We start from the raw sequence: 18,259 nt of genomic DNA on the forward strand, positions 1-18,259 counted from the left end.
ATTGTACAAAAAATACCGTAGAAAGGCTTGTATATTTCTCACTGGTACATAGTCCGAACCCCCTTCTCCCACAAAATTTTAGGTAAATAATCTTTTTGTTACTGGTATCAAAGGTCTAGTAAGTAAGTAAGTAAGTATTTTTTATTGGTTTAAAATCCAAAATTACAGGATTGATACCAAGACAATACAAATTTGTTATACACATACATACACTCATATATATATCATACCAAATTTATAAACATTATATGCAGAGGTGGTACCACAAAGTTATTTAGTGCTTAATAGAGCATTTCTAGAAATGTACCTGTCGCTTATAAATTTAACAATAATTCTAATTTTATCAGTCTCAACACACGTATACAAAATTTTAAATCTTGCTTCATTAGTCATATTGAAAAAAGAGGGAACTATTTCACTAATTTTGGAAAACAGTTGGTCTCTAATTATATTTAGTTTTGTACATTTTAAAGTGATATGAAATTCGTCTTCTACTTCTAAGAGACACAAAGGACAAATTCTTTCTTCTACAGGGGTTTTAGTGTGACGCCCTTGTTCAATTCTAAGAACACTATTACCAGAGACATATATACACAGAGATTGGCAACTGTAACAGTGGTCAACGAAATCTAATCCACGTAACGCATCTCACGAGACTTTAACGAGATCGCCATATTGATTCTATCACGACAAGTACACCACCACGCTTCGATTTTTATTTCACATCAAGCATTTCAAAACAGCATAATGTAAGTATATATTTCAATTTCTACTATGAATTACCCTGTTTTATTCAGTTTGCAGTAGTTATTATTTAAAATATTGAGACGATTAACGTTTTATTGCAGTATTTAATAATGGTAAAAACTGGGCCGAGATGCACGTTATGGAAATTTTTAGCACGGTCGTAATTTTTATCAAAACATTTTCATTTGAAAAGGAATAAAACAAATTGCGTGATGAATTACTTTCCCCAGACATATTGAATTTGCATGTAGAGGTTGTTTTTATCATATTTTCACCCACTTTGAAGCAATTTACAATTAAAAATCAGTATTATAGATGACGGCCATGTTTATTTTCTTTAATATCAAGACAGACCCCTGTCCATGACTACAGTTTAAAACTTTTCCATCTTCAGAGAATAATTGTTCCCAGCACATTATTTTTTTTCCTATGACATACTGAATTTGCATATGGAGGTTGTTTTTATCATATTTTCACCCACTTTGATGTAATTTACAATTAAAAATCAGTATTATAGCTGACTGCCATGTTAACTTTCTTTAATATCAAGACAGACCCCTGTCCATGGCTACAGTTTAAAACTTTTCCATCTTCAGAGAATAATTGTTCCTAGCTCATTTTTTTGTGTCCTATGACATACTGAATTTGCATATGGAGGTTGTTTTTATCATATTTTCACCCACTTTGATGTAATTTACAATTAAAAATCAGTATTATAGCTGACTGCCATGTTAACTTTCTTTAATATCAAGACAGACCCCTGTCCATGGCTACAGTTTAAAACTTTTCCATCTTCAGAGAATAATTGTTCCTAGCTCATTATTTTTTGTCCTATGACATACTGAATTTGCATATGGAGGTTGTTTTTATCATATTTTCACCCACTTTGATGTAATTTACAATTAAAAATCAGTATTATAGCTGACTGCCATGTTAACTTTCTTTAATATCAAGACAGACCCCTGTCCATGGCTACAGTTTAAAACTTTTCCATCTTCAGAGAATAATTGTTCCTAGCTCATTATTGTTTGTCCTATGACATACTGAATTTGCATATGGAGGTTGTTTTTATCATATTTTCACCCACTTTGATGTAATTTACAATTAAAAATCAGTATTATAGCTGACGGCCATGTTAATTTTCTTTAATATCAAGACATACCCCTGTCCATGGCTACAGTTTAAAACTTTTCCATCTTCAGAGAATAATTGTTCTTAGCTCATTATTTTTTGTCCTATGACATACTGAATTTGCATAAAGAGGTTGTTTTTATCATATTTTCACCCACTTTGATGCAATTTACAGTTAAAAATCAGTATTATAGCTGACGGCCATGGTGTTTTGTTTCAATATCAAGACAGACCCCTGTCCGTATACACTTGATACTGTAAATTCAGAAATTATTGCATGCATTTATTATTGATTTTCTCATTTTAAACTGAAATGCGATTTTAATTTTTACAACTTCTGTTAAGAATCCTGTTAAATTCATTCAAAATTTTTCAAAAAGTGAGTTTTAAACTTTCGCATTTTTCGCAATAATAAAAACCTTGCATTAATTTCTGAATTTACAGTAGACTTTTCCATCTTCAGAGAATTATTGTACCCAGCACATGCATTACTTTCCTATCATGACAAACTGGGTTTGTGTATAGAGGTTTTTTTTTTTCATTATTTCCACCACTTTGATGACATTTACAATTTTATATATTTTTACATTCAGTATCTGACAGCTTTCTCTATTTTAACAGGGTCCTGCTTGCTATAAAAGGACAAAGATGTTGATCAAATTTACCTGTCAGTGCAGCATACAAGAGATATAATATCATACATGGGCTGAATGTAGGACTCCCAAGTCTTTCTGATTGAAAATAAGACTTCCTGGCAAACAGGAACAACTAGTGATGACTTTTTCCAAAAGTGACGGCACAGTCATGTTGTGGACTGATTACTACTATCAATGTGATACTTAAAACTAACAATGGTTATGTAAGAGAGAAAAGTACATGTGCTTATCCTGACTGTAAAATGGATAAAAAAGCAAATAAATATCTTGTGTTCAACTTCATTAGTCTTATTTATGTTAACAAAATTTACATAGTTTTTACAAGAAACAATACATGTAGATGTAGTATGATTGCTAATGAGACAAGGATTTACATGTATGACTATCATTAGAAGGCCACTCTATTCACAAATTCCTTCCTCTTCATGGAAAGTAACATATGTAATTGTTTACATAAAATGACAAAATGTGTAGGAAAAGAAGCAAGAAATGTTCACTCTACTTCTGTACACTAGTCGCTTACATTGGTCACCATCTATGTTTGTTTCAGTCCTTTAAAAAAATGTCAATGGTGCTTATTTATATTTATCTGTTGTGCTGTGTTGTTTCAGTTTTACATGTCCTCATTCTGTGATCACTATTTCACCTCTCCTGTTTTGAAAAAATGTTTATGCTAATATTTTCTGCAATAAGTTGAAAGGCACAGATGCTATGACTAAACAGAAATGTGAGGTATAGATGGTGAAACATAGAATGAGACAACAACCCAACGACAACAATATTCTTTGCACATTTATGAATGTTTAAAAATTCTTGTGAAGGTCAAAAGCACATAACGTGTACTTATATTATATCCATGACCTGGTACATGTATGTACCTATTGATGCATTCCGTCCTAACTGACACAAGTTGTGGGAAGAGACCAAGCAGTTGATATGCTTATAAAAATCTGATATTAAAATGAATTCCTGTATAACAAATTCCGGGAATGAGACTTTTATTTAAAACAGATGAGATATTTGTGGTTAAGGTTTAAACAGAAGCAGCAGATGTCAAGGGGCAAATCAAAAAGTACAAGGTCCTGTAACACAGAGGAAAAAAATATCAAATGAAATGAAAATAACTGCACAGAAAATTACCTTGAACAACATAAACCCACAAAAGATCAGATAAAACTTGTGCACAATTTTAAATCTTTCTAATTTCAAACTCAAGATTCACTGTGTATATATGTCTCTGGAAAGAGTAAAGATAAGAATGTTGAAATACTCCAGTGGTTTATGAAACAAAACATTGAAATTCTACAGTTGAGCAGGAACATATATATTAACGTAAGATATATATACTGTTCCCAGAGTTGAGCAGAGCATTTTACTGTACTTATGAAACATATTGTTTTTAATCAAAGTCTGTGATATTAACTTGAAGTCTTTAAAAAAATACAAATAATGACGGATTCATATTCAATATTTCATGGCAGCAAAAAATAGTGATTTCGACAACACTATAATGTACGTTCATTGAGGAAATTTACGCAAATGTTCCATAAATAATTTTATTTTAGGTCAATCTACAATTAAACATTATAATTAAATTAAAACAGATATAAATTCAGTTTCTCACGAGACAAAATTCGGCCACAAAATTCTACTGGCTACATATTTTTATATATATGACCAGAGACATATAATGTCTCTGATATGACAAAGTTGCCTCATTTCTTTTTTTGACATGTTAAAAGACTCTTTTTGTTTTCCTGATTGAATATACACTATAGTATTGCCGAGTGCTTCTGTTAAAATAAAGTTCTGGTCATGGTTAAAATAGTATGTCAGAATTTGTTAATCTTTAAAAAACAATTGCCAAGTAATAATCCATTTAGAATTCACCTCCGGTAATACTCAGGTGATCGGAGGGCAATAAATTGCGTAATCGCACACCTGTGAATCAACAATCACAACTCTATTAAGGACCTAATTACCGGAAAATCGGACACACACAATTTCACTGTGTAATTAAACAAACTATTGCAAAGATATATGCCGTACCGAAAATTTTCTTGTAATAACAATTGAGCATTACCAGATTTGAAATTTTAATTATGAAATGCATATCATATAACAATATTTTTCTCAATAAATGCTGAAAGATAAATATAACATTCAAGTATTTTTTATTAGAAAAGGAATTATAATATGATCTGATATAATTTTCCCATTGCTTTTCTTGATTATCTATCGAGGTTATTCATCCCCGACTTGATTGCATGTTCTAAATTTTATCGACGAGAATCTCATTCTGGGCCGCGATCTTTAACGGGATTTCACGGAGTTGCCAATCTCTGTGTATATATGTCTCTGCTATTACTAATACGAATTTTAGCAAAATGCCCTATTACTTTTCTGTCTATATTTAACAATAAATAGGTTTCCAATTTAAAATTTTCTTTACTGATTTATTATCACAAAATATATTTTCTTTCCAATAATTAAGATATCTATCAGTATAAGAAAAGCAAAATGAGAATGTTAAATTAATGTATGCCTTTTTGTGCTTCTTTGTTACATTTGTTGTTTATGTAGAGATATTAAGATGATAACACAATATTGACTGTTGTACCCCTATTTTTGACATTTTTACTCTTTGAGTATGTTTGTTTTGTTCATGCATCGTTGACAATTTAATGGAATTTGATGCGACTGTCATATAAGTGAGAGGTTTAGCTAGCTATAAAACCAGGTTCAATCCACCATTTTCTACATTAGAAAATGCCTGTACCAAGTCAGGAATATGACAGTTGTTACCCATTCGTTTGATGTGTTTGGACTTTTGATTTTGCCTTTTGATTTTTGATTTTCCTTTTTGAATTTTCCTCGGAGTTCGGTATTTTTGTGTTTTTACTTTTCATTAAGTTTGGTATGAACTGCATATAATAAACGCTTTTTTGAAATAGTATCATGATATTTCCAAACATATGAAAAATTTAATGTAGCAAGTAACTGTTCAATCTTTTTAGCAAATCCATTGGTTAATTGCAGGTTGGAACAATAAACATCTTTTAGTAAACAATTGTTATCAGATTTTATGACATGCAACCAGAAGCCAATTGACAGTTTAAAAGCTTCTATAAAAACTGGATACATACCAAGTTCAGCTAGTACTGCTAAATTGACAGCTGATTTATTTACTCCAATTAAAGTTTTTGCAAATTTAATTTAGACTTTGATGGTAGCCAAAGACCAATATGTTGACTCTAGATTTGTAATATCTTTACTTATATACAGAGACCAAACTTCGCTACAATAGAGAAGTATAGGTTTAACACAATCATCAAAAAGCTTTAAGTGAGGTAATACATTGATATTTTCAGAAAACAACAGTTTTCTAATACAAAATATAGCTTTTGAGGCTTTTTTACAAAGAAGTCTCACTGCCTCTGTAAAACTACCAGATGGTTTAAACAGTATACCCAAATATTTATATTCTGTACAGTGTTCCAAAATATTATCACTAAAAACTAACTTGTCTTTTGTAATTTTTTTACCTGATTTGTTAAAAATCATAAATTTTGTTTTGTCAAGATTTACTGTTAAATCCCAACTAGTGCAATATAAACTAAGCTTGTCAAGACACTTTTGTAAGCCATTAGCCGATTCAGAAATAAGAACTAAATCATCAGCATATAACAGACATGATATATCATTATCATTTAACTTGGGTGGTTCACATGTTGAGTCAAAAATAGATGGTAAATCATTAAGATATAAAGAAAATAATGTAGGGCTTAAAATACACCCTTGTTTTACCCCAACTGAGGAATTAAAAAAATCAGTGATACCTTCCGAGATCTTTACCGAGTACAAAACCTCTTTATACATATCTTTCATTATACTAAAAAAGGGACCATCTATGTTGTAATAAGACAATTTATAAAGGAGGGCATCTCTATTAATAGTATCAAATGCCTTCCTGAAATCAATGAAACAGGCATATATATTTTTTGATGATTTAAATGCTTTATCAATAATAGTTTTAGAATTAAAACATGATCACTTGTTCGACTTCCCTTTCTGAATCCAATTTGCTCACGACATATAAGTTCATTTCCTTCAAGATACTTTTCTAATCTGTTATGTAAAACTTTTAGAAAAAAAATTCCCAAACAACTTGAAAGGGCTATACCTCGATAATTAAATGGATCATTAAAACACCCACCCTTGAAAATAGGCTTAATAAAAAAAATTCTCCATAAAGTTGGGTAGATACCAGACTTAAGAATACGATTAAACAATTTTACATACACATCAATATTCATATAACAAGATATTTTTAACATTTCATTTGTAATACAATCTGAACCACTTGCTTTATTATTCTTTAAAGATTTTGCTGCAATATCCACCTCCTCAGTTGTAATAGAACTGTTTAGCATCTTAGTACATGTGTTACAATCTTTTAAAGTAGTATATTCTTTTTTATCATTACACACATTTTTATCATAATCAATATTATTAGTTTATTAAAATATTTAAACCATTCATTAGGTTGTATGTTAGAACTAGGATCCTTGAAGTTCTCCTTTTTTAGTTTCTTAATTGTTTTCCAAAAATCATTTGGATAGCTATTATTTGAATGTATAATCTGGTTTATCATTTTATGTCTAAATTGTCAATATTTTTTCCTTATAAGTTTTTTCAGTTCCTTTTTATGATATAATACTTTGTGTCTAAGATTGTCATTCCAGGGCTCAGTACATAATTTTCTAGTCAGCCTCTTTAGGGACCTATATTTAGATTCACATTCATTATCATAATATGCCTTTTTTTAATTTTTCTTCTTTTACTTCTCTTGTCTTTACCAGGGGTCTTATTAGTATTACTTAAAAAAGCAGCATTGTATAATATTGATGATATACTGGAGACGGTGTCATTAACACTTTGAGTTACATTGGAATTACATGTATTATTCGCATCTATATTTTGGGTTGAATTATCTACATCAGAATTTATAGTTCCAAAGTTCACTTTCAACATATTGGACTTAAAAATTTCTTCTCGTTTAGAAGTCCATTTAACTCTTCTAAGAGTTGGCTGAACATAATTATCACATGACTTATTCACTAATTGAGAATGTAAAGTTATTGAAATTGGACAGTGATCAGATATTGTTTGTTAAAATTGTCCTGGACTAAAATTGACAATATTTGGTAAAAATTCAGATGAACATAAACAATAGTCATCAATTGACACACCATTATGATTATAGAAAGTGATTTTACCTTTTGAATCACCAAGAGTTCTTCCATTAAGGATTCTTAATTGAGATTCTGTGCATAAGTCAAGTATTAATTTTCCATAGTTATTAGTTTTTTGGTGTACTTGAGTATTTCTAACTTTGCATACACTATCTGCCACATAATTAGTGGGAAGAAAGTTGTCCAAACTGTCATCTACTTCATTTGTTATGAAATCTAACTCTTTACAGTTTATATGTGAATTTAGATCTCCCATAAGGATTACATCCCCTTATATATATACTATATTTCGCAATATCTGCTTCAAGTTTCTCAAAAATTTGTTTATCAAAATTTGTTCTTAATGTGTAAGATGAGTTTGAAGGAGGAATATATTAAAAAACATAAAAATACATTTCTATCAAAACTGAAAAATGACTTGTCTAGTTTAAACAACATTATATCATCCATTGATTTATCCATCAACTTTACACCTGATAATATTTCCTTCTTAAAAAATGTAGCTAAACCACCTCTAACTTTATTTGAATCAGATGATCTACAGTTTACAAAACATTTATAACCATCAGAGTTTAATATCTCATTGGCTGGGATATGAGTTTCTGAAAGACCAACAATGTCTGCAGTCATAATATGAAAAATATTAGCATCATCTAGTTTACAAACTCTGTTACCACTTATTCTTTTAAATAATCCATTAACATTCCAAGAGCTGATAGATAATTGCTTTGAAACTTTTATACACATGATCAAAATTTAATTTGAATTAACCATTCAAAATGCACAGGGGTCGGTGAACTGTAAAACAGATAGAGAGAGAAATTAAAGTGAAAAATAAAATAGAGAAATACTATCACTGTTTAATTATTTTCAAGTCTAAAATCTTACTTGCTTAAATTATTTGCCTTTATCCAGCTTTGATTATGATATGTGAAATTAAATTAAAGTGCTTGCCCTCTACTAGCATACAAGCTGGAAAGTTACTTTAAATGCAAGTATTTTTAAAACTATGATAAAGTGTAAGTATTACAAATGTATTACAAAACTGTCTTTTGCCATCCTTGGCTAAATCTATCCCTAATCTACATACTAATAGTAAATTCTGAGAAATATAACTACAGCAGAAGCTTATGACAATAATAATAATAATTAGAACCAATAATGAATTCTTAATATATATATATACCAAAATGCATATTTTAATTAGGAAAACAAATAATAAATTCTGTTCTAGTCTACATTTTGTACATTATGTTTATTTTTCTAAGATCCAAATTCATGATACTGATGAAAAACGCTGGCTACTGCTGATGCAATACTATCTGCTAGCTTTCTGTCATAGTACGTGTTGGGTGGCCCTTGATAGGTGTTTCCTATTGGAGTTTCAGAGTTTCGTCCTTGATCACTCCGATTACTGCTCTTTCTGTGGGGTGTATTGTACGGATACTTGTAATCATTTCTACTTCTGATTGTGTCTTTTTGAGATTCTCTGTATGAATTCACATATAGATTGTTTTGTGAACGTGGAACCTGGTTCCTGGTTCGTGGGAATAAAGTGTTTTTATGTTCCCAGCTAAACACGAACTCCTTCAAATTTGTTAAGTCTAAATGAATCCCAATAGAAATTTTTCAACACATTACCATTTGAAATGAAGTTGCTATTTCTACTAACTTTTATCTTTTCAGCGGTGTCATATTTGTACAGAATTCTCTCATTAAACTCTCTGATTTTTACATTAAGCCTTTCTATTTGTGAAGGCAACACCAGTGAAATAACTACTGATTCTGACTTTTGTAAGGCCTTTTCTATTAAGTCAGTATATTTACAAAATGCTTCTTCTGCTGATTCATTTTTCAGGTTATTGATTCCTACATGTATAATGATTGTCTCTGCACAGGAGACCATGTCTACTTGTCCTAAAGCATCTCCAATTGTGTAGGTTGTAAATCTCATACCTTCTTTTCCTGATCTTAAAAGAAGCCTATCAATATCCACAAAACGACAAATAGAATCATGCATGAAGATGACATCTGTGTTGATTTGTTCAATGATGATGTCATTAGTTTTCTTATTTGCCATGTTAGAGTTTGAGTTAGGTTGAGCAACTTTTTCTGTAGGGCTAAAACGATTTTGTGTACTCTCTCGCAGTGGAATATTTGAAACATTTGTATTGTTTTGTTGATTTACTGCATTTCTTGTTGTTTCACTTTGTTGATTTTGCCTTGCGTTTTGTTTTTTAATGGGGTTACCTTCACAGTCATATAAGAAAGACTGTATCCTATCTTGTAAGTCCTTGATGACTGCATCTTTTTCTTCAATTCTTTCTCTGGCATTACACTTTACTTTTTCCGCATCTTTTTTGTGTTATCTATAATAATCAAAGCGCGAAAGCGCTGTAAAGGCAGTTAATTACAGGTTGTGTGTATTTCTAGTCCAGTTATATCATTATCTTCCATAGAACAGAGGGGTTTTGTAGAATTTAAGATTAAGAGTTCTTTTGTACCTAGTTCACCTATATCTAGTCTACTGTTTACAGTATATTTTCTGTGCCTCCCATGAAATGCATTTTTAGCCATGGCCTTGTCAGTTTGCTTTTAAATTTATTAGTTTGACTGTCCCTTTGGTGTCTTTCGTCCCTCTTCTTTAGACATATAAGAACTTTTCCTTTTCAATATAAATAGACTTTTTTTAATTATTGATTGTATACACATATTCTATGACTCCCATAAAAAATAGTTCACAAAGATTGACTAGTCTCTGTACTGTGTGTATAGCAAGGACATCAAGTAACATAATGGTAAATGTACATAGTAACATGTCAACTTTTTTGATGACCATACCTGTCAACTGTCAGTATTTGCAGAGTATTTCCCCCATCGAGCTCGAGGTTCCCAAATGGAAATTTTGTAAGAGCAATTTTGTCGACTATTTTAAAGAAAACAATTAATTCAACAATGGCTATGAGCTTGTTAATGCACAAAGAAGCCAAAAACCACATTAGAATATATTTGAAGGGAATCCATGACAAATCGCCCCACTTTAAAAACAGAGTGCACACACTGAAATGTCTCGCCTTCTTTACTAATCATTGATATTATGTTGATAGTCCTAATTATAATAATAAAGCGTTATTACAACTGTCACATAATCTTAACATAAACCAAGAAAACTAAACATTGACCTTTGAACCATGAAAATGAGGTCAAGGTCAGAAAAACCATGCCAGGTAGGCATGTACAGCTTACAATTCTTCCATACAACAAATAAAATTGACTTATTGCTTATAGTTTAAGAAAAACAGACCAAAACACAAAAGCTTAACACTGAGCAATGAAACGTAAAAAAATGAGATCAAGGTCAAATAAAACCTGTGCGACTGACATGTGAATCATGAAATATTTCCATACACCAAATATAGTTGACCTATTGCATATAGTATTAGAAAAAAGGGCCAAAACTCAAAAACTTAACTTGAACCACTGAACCATGAAAATGAGGTCAAGGTCATATGACACCTACCAGGTAGACCTGTACACCTTACAACCATGCCATACACAAAATATAGAAGACCTATTGCAAACAGTATAAGAAAAACAGACCAAAACACAAAACTTAACTATAACCACGAAAATGATGTCAAGGTCAGATGACTACCTGCCAGTTGGACATGTACACCTTACAGTGCTTCCATACACCGAATATACTAGACCTATTGTTTATAGTATCTCAGATATGGACTTGAACACCAAAACTTAACCTTGTTCGCTGATCCATGAAATGAGGTCGAGGTCAAGTGAAAACTGTCTGACGGGCAAGTAGTCACTGAACCATGAAAATGAGGTCAAGGACATTGGACATGTGACTGACGGAATCTTCGTAACATGAGGCAACCATATACAAAGTATGAAGCATCCAGGTCTCCCACCTTCTAAAATATAAAGCTTTTAAGAACTGAGCTAACATCGCCGCCGCCGTATCACTATCCCTATGTCGAGCTTTCTGCGACAAAAGTCGCAGGCTCGACAAAAAAACTGCCCAAACCTGGATTACCAAATCACCCCACTTGTAAACTGTGTTAAATTCCGTTAATATTACTCCGGCCAACTGGTCCCATCTAATGGAAATGGGTGAAATCTAGATAAATATATTATTAACCAGGATGAATTTAGTAATGCCAACTCGCCCAACTTATGGAAAAAGGTGTTTTTCCATTGAATATAAGTTAAATTCCTTATATTGCATTTTGATACATTTAACTGGTTTCTTTTCAATTGTTATGCAAATAACTAAGCTTCAAAACTTACAGTTATTCTTCAACAATCAGGTTTTTTTAGAATTATAATCTCAGTATATATCAATAATAGTAATTAAATTAATTTTCGGTTTGTTTGTATTCTGTGTAGATTAGTTTTCATTTAAGTGGTGCGAGTTTTTATTTTTAATTGTATATATATTAATCTAAATATTACCGTTTTTTTATAAGTAGGGCCAGTTGGCAGGAGTAATATTAAACATGATTTAACCAATTTCACATGTGGGGCGATTTGATAAATCAGTTTGTGACGGTTTTTTTTAAAGTGGGGCAATTAGCCAGTGGGGCAACTTATCCTGCTTCCATTTGAAGGCCCCTTGAAGGTTTTGTATGACTATATGGACCATCTTTCACGTAAAACCCCCATGTGCATTTTGAAAAGTTGGCAGATATGTTTCTAACTCCAGGCAAAATCTACCGGTATGAATGAAAAAGAAGTTTTCAATTAAGGCTCTGTGGCCATAACAGCTGTCTCATTAGCATTTTAACCACTTCCCATATTTGCAATTAAAACAATAGAAGAAAATTATTCAACGCAAAAACAAAACTTGCTTGTAAATATGAAATTCTCTTTACGGTATGAGTTTTTCTCATTGTTTGTGATTGTACAGTAGTACCTGTAACTGCTTATACCTATTTCTTATTCACTTTTGCTTGATAAACTCACTAAATATCAAATACATTGTACCACATCTCCTTATTTTTATAAGCATTCCAATAACATGAACAATTGTAATTCAATTCTATATACCAAAGCAAATTGAACTGCACCACTTTCATTCACTAGTATGCATCTTTTGGCAAAATACAAGTTCTTAAATGACACAATATATATTTATTGATAAAAAAATTAAATTTAGTATACAACTCTTTAACAGGTATAAAAAAAAACACAGCTGTGTCATAACTTGTGAAATCTGTGCTGAAAACATAGACATTGATGGTATTTGAGTAATTCCATATGTGAAGCTCAACATTAGCTCGTCAGTTGGTGGTGGACAGTTATAGTTCCTTTCTGCAGGCTAGGATGAATGACTTTTCAGGAAAACCAATTTCACAAATCAAAACTTTCCTCTAGATTTCTCCTACAATATTCATCCAGTTTAGTTCTTTTGTTTTAATTGGACACCGTCCTGATTTTTAATTTTGCAAACCATTCAGTCTCTTGCTTGCAAATGGTGCATGAAAATAGGATGGGTATGGCAGTAGACAAGTCTCTTTAAAGTGGGTTTGTGTCCTGAAAAAAAGTTTTATAACTTAAGTTTTTTTGAAATTTGTGCAACACACATACCCAAATAACTATAACATAGAAGAGAGCATCATTCGTGTCAATGTTTTGTTCCTGTTTACATTGTCATTGATATTTTTTCAAAAAGCCTGAGGCATAACTAATGAATTCCTGTCATTACATCCTAAATTAACATAATTACTGCTAGAATAATTATCAGTATGATATACGTACACTATCATTGTACAGCCCAAGTCTTCAGTATATATAACTGTTGCATTCATTCACTCCTGTGTTCAGTCGTTCAAAAATATTTAAACATCAACAAATGAACTTTAATAAGGACAAGAAAACACTAGAAAAGATACGAACATACAACCCGTGTTTAAGTGTATTTGAAAGAGAAATATATCTGGTTAAACGATGTATAAAGGAAGAAAAATTGTAGATATTGCATTACGATGCGTTCTACCTAATAGCACGTGGATATGTTTACATATTTGGACTTGACCCAGTATGACCCGTACCTTGTAGGTCACCGCAGTCGTTTAAACACTAGACTACAGTCGTGTAAGACAATAAAAAGCTTAAGTCTGTACTATTTGTGTGAAGTAAATGTGTTTGTTCTGTATATTTAAATTGTTTTACCTGATAGCAAGGACGTATATCTATCCGTTTCCTTCTCAGTTCACTTTGTCAAATTCTTCGAGCTTCTTCAAAACATACATATTACTGCGCCCGGAAGTGAGAAAAATATGAGAAATCCTCGTAAAATAATGCTATTTTCAATTTTGTGGAATCCATTTTGTTATATTTATTATACAAAGATAAATAAAGTTACGATTAATTATGAATTTGCATATCATTATACGGAACGTTTATGGACTATTTTCCATAGCTGTAAATCGGTCATTTTGGCGGGAAATCATGTACACATACACACGTAGATTGGCTGGTATTCGATCGTAATGTTACACATCACATATATCAAATAGCTAATACCCGGAACGTAGTACCGGGAACCAGGATAATACGTAGACAACATACATAACTAGAACCGAAATTGAAAACGCCTTACGGTTTTCGTTCATAAACCGAATTCCGCTTTGAATTATAGAAGATGCAATATTAATCATGTTCAGTCGACTTTTCATTGTTATATCAACGTCTGAACTAATTAAAGAATCTTTAGATGTCAGATAACACTCGAAATTGACCCGACCTCTTTCCACACGGAATACACATAATGATAGTTTGTAGTCAGGTTGACTGTTTATAATGCAAAATACACACTAATAACAAGTTCTATAAAACGAACAATACACACTGATCGTTTCTTTAGTCCCCAATGTAAATGAAAGAAACAAAAACCATATTATACCATAAAAAGAAGAGGAGAAATTCGAACATTTCCGGATCTATTTCTGGCCAAAAGACCCCCTGCAAAGATTGCGTATGAAAAGATGAACCTCATGACTTGAAAGTCAGGCCTTAAAGCACTGCCTTTAAAAACTAGCTTTTCATTGTCAAAGTCAGATTCTGTTTTTGACTTTCTAATTTGTGCAAGTTGGTTTTGCAGTTCTAAGTCTTTTTTCTCCAAATCCTTTTTTTACGTTATTCAAATCTTTTTCTTTATTTGATATTAGGAGCTAGTTATCTTTTTTCAGTTTCTCTATTGTTAAATTTTTGTCCTTTAATTGTAACTCATACATTTTTGATTCAGGAGGAATGTGGGTACACTTTATTGACTTAATCTTTTGTAATTCACCTACTATGTTAGTTTTTGAGTCACTTTGTAGTGTAAGCAATGTGGCCACAGATTTTGAAATTTTCACCAGTGACTCCTCGATGATATCAATTCTATTCTGGATGACAGTAAGGGTTTGTTCATTTATTTTCTCAGATTCATGAATCTTTTCTGGTTCTTTTTCCAATCGATGTGAATTAGCTTTCACAGCTTTATTGTGGATATGAAATTGTTTTTATACCTCTGCACTGGTTATGGACTTAGTTGTGTTTTCAAAAAGTTGTAGGTTTGAATTATCTATGTCATTATTGATACATGTTGGTGTAGTTTCTTCTGTTACGTCTCCAGATTGTGCCTCTGAAGTAACACTACCTGTATGTTCAGCAATTGATGTTGAAGATTTCATATCAAACTGTTCAGTCTTGTGAGAAACACATGTATTTGAGTTAAGAAGTGTGTTGACAATTAATTTGCATTTGTCAAATTGATGTTTACAAAATGATTCCCATAATTTGCCTTGGGTTAGAATTTTTCCTGTTGTCAAATATATTATAACCTTGTACAAGAAATCATCTGAGTCAACTACTTTTGATTCAGGGTATTACTGTCAGAAATGACAAACTCTGTTTGAACTATTTTATTGTTACTATCCGTTTTGTCTGTCCAAACCACATTTTTGTTCCCTTTGCCTTCTTTTATATAAATAACGTCTGCAATGGCTGTAATCCATGCATGAATTCTACTGTTGGATGTGATGAAACAGGAAGTTTGCATTGGGTTTGTATAATTCTAAATCAATGTCTTCAAATGGGATTACTTTTCCTGAAGTGGTTTTCTGTTTTGATTTGAAAGTTTCGTTGATTGGATAAGTATTCCTCATTTTTTTCCAAATCTATATCAATAACATCATTGACTTTTTCTGGTTTACTCATGTTTACGTTTTATTTTGGGTGATTGGTTGTATCATACAAATAAGATCTCGATTAAATGTAAATTAAATACTATGCCGTAATTAATTGTAACCTTCCCCTGAACATGATGATTGTTGTTCACAGTTTCGTTGTCTATTGATTAAAATTATTTAGTTAATAAGCTTAAATAACGTTGTTTTGAGGGAAAATATTTTACCGCTTTTCCATTCTTCAAAACCGGAAGTCTAGTGAAACTCAGGTAATTTCAAAGAATTCTAGTCAAACCGGCACCTGGTCATATCGAACCAGGTTAAATGGACACCTGATATAGTCAATTCGTCACCCATGTAAAATATATATTTTAACAGTATTTTTAGCAAAAAGAGTAAAAATAAGAAAGGGGCTGCCAGAATTTTTTTCAGTATTTAAGCAAAAAGAGTTAAATACCTAAGGAACGGATTGTCCAAAAATATTAACTTTCACATTTTTGGGGGTTCACGTACATTTTGTATATATTTATTTTCCTCAACTAAATGTGTATTTTTAATAATATATATGAGGTATATTTAGGAATTAAAGGTATTGGATATTTTTTTATGCATTTTTCAACCAGTTGAGCATTTGACAGGATTGATGGTTTAATGCTGTTTAAACTTTCCTGAAAAAAACACCTTAAATTTGCTAATTATTTGGCATGAAAGTTTGATTTTTAAAAACAAACAAAAAATATGCTTATTTTGGCCCTTTTTAAGCCCCTTATTACTAATCTGTTGTTACCAAAACTCCCAAAATCAATCCCAACCTTCCTTTTGTGGTCATAAATCTTGTATTAAAATTTCATAGATTTCTATTTACTCATACTAGAGTTATTGTGCGAAAACCAAGAAAAATTCTTATTGGACCCTTTGTTGGCCGCTTATTCTTAAACTACATGGAAACCAAAACTTCCAAAATCAATCCCTACCTTCCTTTTGTTGTCATAAACCTTGTGTTTAGATTTCATAGATTTCTACAAACTTATACTAAAGTTATAGTGCGAAAACCAAATGTCTTCGGACGACGACGACGACGACGCCAACGTCATACCAATCAATATACAATCGCAATATTTTTTCGGTCGTATAAAAACTCATCTTATTGTTGACAAGAGTGCACACGCTGAAAAATCTCGCCTTCTTTACTAATCATTGATATTATGCCGATAGTCCTAAGTATAAAGCTTTAATAAAAACTGTCACATTAACCAAGAAAACTAAACAAAGACCATTTAACCATCAAAATGAGGTCAAGGTCAGATGAACCATGCCAGGTAGACATGTACAGCTAACAATGCTTCCATACAACAAGAATAGTTGACCTATTACTTATAGTTTAAGAAAAAATAGACCAAAACACAAAAACTTAACATTGAGCAATGAACCGTGAAAATAGGGCCAAGGTCAATTAAAACCTGCGCGACTGACATATCGATAATAAAATATTTTCATGCACCAAATAGTTGACCTATGGCATATAGTATTAGATATAAAGACCAAACCTCAAAAACTTAACTTTGACCACTCAACCATGAAAAATGAGGTCATGGTCAGATGGCATCTGCTCGCTAGACATGTACACCTGACAATCATTCCATACAAGAAATATAGTAGATCTATTGCATAAAGTATGAGAAAAACAGACCAAAACACAAAAACTTAACTATAACCACTGAACCATGAAAATGAGGTCATGGTCAGATGACACCTGCCAGTTAATTGGACATGTACACTTTACATTCCTTCTATACACCGAATATACTAGCCCTATTGCTTATAGTATCTGAGATATGGACTTGACCACAAAAATTTAACCTTGTTCACTGATCCATGAAATGAGGTAGAGGTCAGGTAAAAACTGTCTTACGGGCATGAGGATCTTGCAAGGTACGCACATACCAAATATAATTATCCTATTACTTATAATAAGAGAGAATTCAACATTACAAAAAATCTGAACTTTTTTTTCAAGTGGTCACTGAACCATGAAAATGAGGTCAAGGACATTGGACATGTGACTGACGGAAACGTCGTAACATGAGGCATCTATACAAAGTATGAAGCATCCAGGTCTTCCACCCTCTAAAATGTAAAGCTTTTAAGAAGTAAGCTAACGCCGCCGCCGCCAGATCACTATCCCTATGTCATGTATGTCGAGCTTTCTGCAACAAAAGTTGCAGGTTCGACAAAAACTGTATATTACCCCGTAGTTGTTGTCGATTGGGTTTTTATCTTC

The 18,259-nt window shown here is 31.8% G+C and overlaps 1 long non-coding RNA gene across 1 annotated transcript; it reads left to right on the top strand.

Annotated features, from left to right (window-relative positions):
- The first annotated feature begins 591 nt into the window (after positions 1–591).
- On the top strand, positions 592–2,816 carry LOC134722572 (uncharacterized). The gene is made up of 2 exons (XR_010107982.1): positions 592–749; positions 2,500–2,816. It is a non-coding gene; the product is annotated as an uncharacterized LOC134722572 (long non-coding RNA).
- Positions 2,817–18,259: the final 15,443 nt, after the last annotated feature.

The sequence above is a fragment of the Mytilus trossulus genome, chromosome 1 (genome assembly GCF_036588685.1).
Source record: "Mytilus trossulus isolate FHL-02 chromosome 1, PNRI_Mtr1.1.1.hap1, whole genome shotgun sequence".
NCBI classification, from domain to species: domain Eukaryota; kingdom Metazoa; phylum Mollusca; class Bivalvia; order Mytilida; family Mytilidae; genus Mytilus; species Mytilus trossulus.